Consider the following 6,437-nt stretch of genomic DNA (forward strand, 5'->3'; position numbering starts at 1 on the left):
ACTACATAACTTCAAACCCTTCAAGTTCCTGCCAACATCTCAATACCTCTAGAGGAAGTGAGTTATCCGTATTGTGTTGATTTGTATTTTGACCTATTTCTATTGTTCTACATTTTTAACACAAATAAGTAATGTTTTATATATATATATACACATATGAGATGGAAGAAAGTTCAGCTTCAGTATCACTACTTAGCAAAAAGACTGGTGGTCATGTCGAGGTTCTGAGAGCACTATCAAAAAGCTTTTGATATTTTACGTGTATACTTTGAGTAACAAAGAAAATAATAAAACCGAACGAGTGAAAATATGTAGGTGTGGGTGAGGCAGGGAACAGGAGTGTTTTTATCTCACTTGCAGGCGAGGAGTATTCTACGTTTGTCGTCCATTTACTTGAAAATTATTGGATATATCGATTTCCTGTAAGAGCCATGATAAAGATAAGTGAATTCTACGTATGTACAGAACATAACAATGTAATACCTCTGATGAAAAGTCGTTGTTATGTAGGCAGGAATATAAAGGTTATTGTGCGCACATGACGAAAGTGCAGCACGGCCTTGAGTACCCAGTATTTTTATGTGATTTACTTGGAAACTATGAGGCCTATCAAAAATCGGTGCAGACCATGAGAAAACTCAAGAAATTCTACACAAGATTATGAAATAAAAACATAACGTGTGCAAGAAAACTTTTGTGGAAAAGCTCCCTGCACAAAAATCATTTTTTTTTTTTTTCAAAAAATGGCTTTCAGTTTTTGGCTATTTTATCAAAAACTACAAATCGTATCATAACCGGACTTTCCTGTTAGAAAGCTGATGAAATTCTCTATCAAAACTTCCAATAATATTTTTCTGTAGGATGGAAAGCTTTCGAACTAGGATGTTGGGAAGTGAAACTGACATTCGGAATTGCTTATTCACGGTGGCCTAATGTATTCAAAATTTTCTGTATTTTTTTTTTTTTTTACTTATTGGCTAGAACAAACATCGGCGAATAAGATATGTAGGTTTCATGGCAATACATAGAGGTTTGGGTGGCAAAAATAAGGTGAGAATACATGTTTTCAGCGGCATGTGGGCAGGCCGGCAGGGAGAGGGGTGTAGTAAAATCTTGTGTCGGCAAAACTTATAAAACTTGTGCGTGCGCAAGAAGGTTAACTGAAAATGCTGAACTGAAAGTTTTGAACTCAGTGGCTTGTTTATGAAGATCTGCATTTTATTTGTCTTGCCAATTGTTTGGACACTGAGGATACTGGGCTATGACGTAAGTTTGTCATTATCCAAGGAGCTCCGACTCTCGGCAAATTTGTGAGGTTTTCCTTATTTTTCATTCACTGACAGTCCTCTGGCTTATATGAAAACTTCAAGAGAATTTTCTTAATGAAAATTTGTCATATGCAGTGTAATAACAGCATGTCTTTGAGTAAAAGTTGTTTCCTTCCATGCATGTTGATTGAACCATTTAAAATAGCCTACTAAGTTACGCTGCTTTCCCGCTTTCTGTCTTCGTCCATGAAGACAACAACAAAGGAAATGAATGACTTTAAATTTTTCCTTAGTATTTTAAAGGGAACTCTTTTATAAACAATAATGACTAATTTTAATTGATTATTAAAGCACATTTTTTTTTAGCTTTATGCTACTAAAAATTATTGTGTGTTAGCATATTAAATATGAACTCTGCAAATTATTCTTGACTGTCCCTGAGCGATAGTTTTGAAATTTCAATTAGTTCCATTTAGGATTCCCTATTATCGTAACTAGCGAACTGTTTCCTACAGTTTTGAAATATACCGGTCCTTTGGCATTTACTTATTGTTTTCTGTAACAATATTACGTAATAGGTTTCTCCTTGTAAAGATTTAAGGAAGAGTATGTACAGTACATTATCGCTGACCAAAAACTTCTGGATACTCTGCCGTGACTTCTTAGGCCGACTGTACAATCGCATGCGTACCCACAATGTATCCCCAATGTATCCTTCTACATACGCTCCCACTGTACACTCTAACATACACCGTACCCTCAGTCTACTTTCTCACACGTATAGTTGAGGACAAATTAATAGAGTCCACCTTCTCTTCCATGTCCGTGGTGAGATGCTCAACCCACCTGGTTAGGTTGGGTGCAGTACTAGCACCAATATGGATCTGCTTTGCAGCCGGGTCGATCACAGTCCTTACTATGTGCTTAATCCTGATTCGTTTATTCGTGCCTGAAACTAGATTTGCCTCTGATTCTACAGACGGAGTTTAAAAAGGATTTTTTCCTCATACAACAAGGAAACGCCTCTTACAGTGGAATGCTGTGACTGATGGATGTTGAGTTTGGCAGTATGGATACTGTTTGCAAGTTCAAATGATGTGTTGATATTGCTACTGATAATTCTGATCTGTGTGACTCATACTTTCATTAGAAATATAAGGTCCGTGTCTTCATTTTGTTCTATGTAAAGAACGGCAGTAGGGATGTTAATGGACGCCGTACGACGGAAATCACTATCCTTGGGGAGAAGTAAGGAGGAGGGATCATTCATTGTTCTCTGGTGTGCAAAAATGAGCTACAAAAGCGCCTACAGAGCAATCTCGGTACAGATAATTTAAACATACCTATAATGTAACTCTTTAAATGTCATTCTGTTCACCTCAGCTAAGTCTCAGATTCATATGACTTAAACATGAACATAAAGACATAAAACCGCTGGAAGTCATTAAACTCCAATATGAAAGCAGAAGTTGGATTATTCATTTATACATTCATACTTCACCAGCACTCCTCAAATTCTTTCAGTATGATAGTTGAAGATAGTTTATTATTTTGTTAAGTTTGTTGGCTCTTAAGTTGTGAAATATGGCATTCAACTGCATTCCCCTGAATGTCGTAGCTCCCATGTTCATGATACAAAAATATAAAAACGGCATGTTGTCACGCTGGGATCTAGAAGACAGTCTTGTGCGATCCTTATCATGTACAGCGGGTTCTTAACAATATACTATTATCAGATATTGAACCCACTCTGACAGACGATTTGATTCTTTCACTGGATGATATGAAGGTGCAGGTTAATCCTCTCTCTCTCTCTCTCTCTCTCTCTCTCTCTCTCGTTAGGAGAAAAAATACCGGTATAATATTTGTGTGTGCAGAGGGCTGGCGGCACAATAGTAAGGGTGGGTGTTGGCTGCTGGCAGTTTGGCTGATTGTGGCAAACATTTGTTGCCGGGGAATTCCAGACTTATTGATCTTAATCTATTTTGTGTCACTACGAAATCAAAATTCACTGGAGTTTGTTGACCACTAAAAAGAGCACAGAGGATTCATCTGATATTTCGATCATCATACTTGGTCTACGACTGAAGCTACTGAGCGCGACTGCACTAATAAGGACGGATGAACGAAGAGAAACGAATTCTGACTCAGCTACATGAAGCCCTCAACTTCGACCTCGTGACTTCTAGTTTGTTACATACCATTTTGATTTAGTTCAGTTGTTAAGATTATCTGTTCACCCTCTTCTCCCGTTGACTGAGGCCTGAGCAATGCCAATCTTCTCACAATTCGGCTTAAACGAAAACATGTCACAGAAGAAATTTCTGACATTTATCCGTGTTGTACAGGTCCTCATCTCAGGTGAGAATGAGCATGTTTTCTGCTCTGGCATGTCCTGTGCTCCAGGATTTCTTCACTTCCTCGCACACAGTTCTGGAGTCATTCAACTACTTTTACATGCTCAAGTGGTAAATGTGTACCGGCGTAGATATAAATCTGGCAGCGGTAGGACTTACATGGCAGTACACCAGAGCAGAAAAGATACACAGTTGTAGTTATCATACAGCGGTTTTTAGACCTTGTTGCAGCACAGAACACAGCAGGGGTAGTTAGTTTTGACATATAACGAGTTACTTTAGGAAAGGTAGTGTATCGAATCAAGTAAAGCACGTCAACAGGTTGCTATGCACTGCACACAATAAACTGAGAAATAAGGTATTACAATGTGTACATCTTATCATCCTTTTAATCACAGAAAGCCATTAATTTAATTGCAAGTATCTCTAAGCTACAGGAAAATACAGGAGTGAAAGAGCTCATCATTTTCATATTTATGACTGTTCACACTCATAAAATAGGCAACTGTGACCGTAGAAGGCTTCCGTGATAGCAAAAGAATTTTCCATACTAATAGTGTTGATCACATACTCTTTTTCAAATACGTCCGTCTGGATAATTATTTCGTGTTCCTAATTCCCCGGGGCTCATTAAATTTATTCACACCGGACTGGAATTTCCGGCTCATTATGCCAATTTAATCTTCATTTTAGTCAGAGTGATCGAGCTGTCCGAAGATTTAATTGCCTTTCTCTAAAATGGTACTGTAAGTGTTTCAAAATTTAAATCGATATTCATCTGACTTTCAAGATACTTTTATACATCAGAAACTATGATGTGACAACATCTTCACAAAAATTATTCTCTTAATCTACTGAACGAGTTTATCTATGATTACTTGATTATATGGCTGACGTCGACGTCGTCGTCGTCGCCGTCGGGGTGGCCTGAATCCAGAAACCATGAAGTAAATATAAAGAAGTACTCTTATGATCACGATCGTCAAAGAAATTGGCTAACCATCCATCCATTCGCTGATAAAGCCTTGGGAAATCCTAACTTTATCCCTATGGACAAATATCCGAAAAAAAAAAAAAAAAAATCCTTAACTATCGCGTAAAAAAAAAAAATAATAATAATCCGTTGACTGCCAAGCTAAAAAGAAGTGAAACCCTAACTATGCGCATCTTGGAAACTTGATCAATTAGGTTTAGTGTTTTAAAAATCCTTTAATCCAATTCTTCTTCCCCATCAGGAGAGTAAGAGCCGGGAGTATGGCTATTCAACTCTGACATTTAAATCAAGGGTGACTAGCTTCGTCTGTCCCCGTGTGACACACTGTGAGCAGAAAACTCAAGGTGTCCCGTGAATGTAAACCATTATGGGCACCATCCGACTGAAGCTCTTTGAAAGACTGGGCCATCAATGGTCATCTGGCTGTATAGTTACGATTCAAAAAAGTGAATGATTTCCTTGGTCATAGGAAACTGTTTGGCTTCTTACTCTCTGAAAAGTTCCATGAAGGTGTACATGCAAAACAGTACTTCTTCTTCCCTGAGAAAGAGGAGTAACACTGACGTGTGCCTCACAACACCAGTTCCTTACGGTAAGGGGTTACTACGTTGCACCCGATTTTTGTGAGTTGCACAGTAAAGAGATAGCAGTTCTACCTAAGAAGCAACATCTAGCCTTGTCGGTGAATTTCTCGTCCCAGTTACGACTCTTTCTACCTTAATCAGTGTTTATCATTTGGATGTGAATAGGCTGTCTCATGTGTTAAAAACAGTACAGTTCCTCTCTTACCTGAACAGGACTGATTTAGAACCATATGTACTGTCCTATCTTCCTTCATACCTTTCTCATATCTATTTTGGTCCTGACGTTGGTCTTCTACTTCTTGTGGTCTTATCCTATGTTTGTGTTTGAGGCTACTGTCTAAAAGGCCTTAGAGTGAGAAACCCACTAAAAGCACGGGTCCGTACTTGCGAATTGGAAGTGGACTTGCCTGAATAGTTGGCTACCCTACACATTGGTTAGGCTACACAGTTGTTAGGACAACAATGTCGACGGGGACGTCGAAAAGGTGTGGCTGAGCAATGTTCTGGTACCGGACATCGTTTCCATGTGTTGGAGTCTCACACTATTTTTACATATTATATACAGAAATGTTTATGCATAATTAAAGAGTGTGTAATATAGTGTGAAGATAATCAACCAAACACAACCTTAGTGTATGTATGGCATGGGATAGGATGGGTGCCCAGACTTGCAAAGCCAGCATTTCTTTGACATAAACAGTGAGGGTAAAGGAAGGCGATAGAGAAATATAAAATGCACATACGTTTAAGTCTTGGGGAAACATATATCCATACTAATGTATTTAATCTACTTAATACTGCCTTGTTGAGGTGTCTGATGCGCATGGTACAGTTGTAATTCACTTCTACTCATGTACAATCCCAGAGTGTCTAAGGGATACGGCATCCCTAAAAACGGCTGACCTAAGGCCAATCCCAGAGCGGAGCAGGGCAGATGTAGCAGATTACACTCAGCCTTCAAGAGAAAGAGACGTACTACTCTGAAAATACTCTCTTGTCACAGTTGTATCTTTCTGTGGCAAATAAAGAGAGATAAAAACACATCTGCTCCAGTTTCTGTTCACCTACACGCTACAAGACTTCTGATTATAGAATCTACACCAATATATTGCCGCCACCTGCTGTAGCAGAGGGATATTGGGGGAAGTACCAGCTATGGAACTCAGTGGAGTCACGCCTAAGCGACTACATATATAAAGTTGGTGGTCAGCTGCGAGATTCCTACGCAAGCTGA

Source organism: Coenobita brevimanus, chromosome 100 (genome assembly GCF_032717465.1).
Source record: "Coenobita brevimanus isolate Jiangsu-jjx chromosome 100, ASM3271746v2, whole genome shotgun sequence".
NCBI classification, from domain to species: domain Eukaryota; kingdom Metazoa; phylum Arthropoda; class Malacostraca; order Decapoda; family Coenobitidae; genus Coenobita; species Coenobita brevimanus.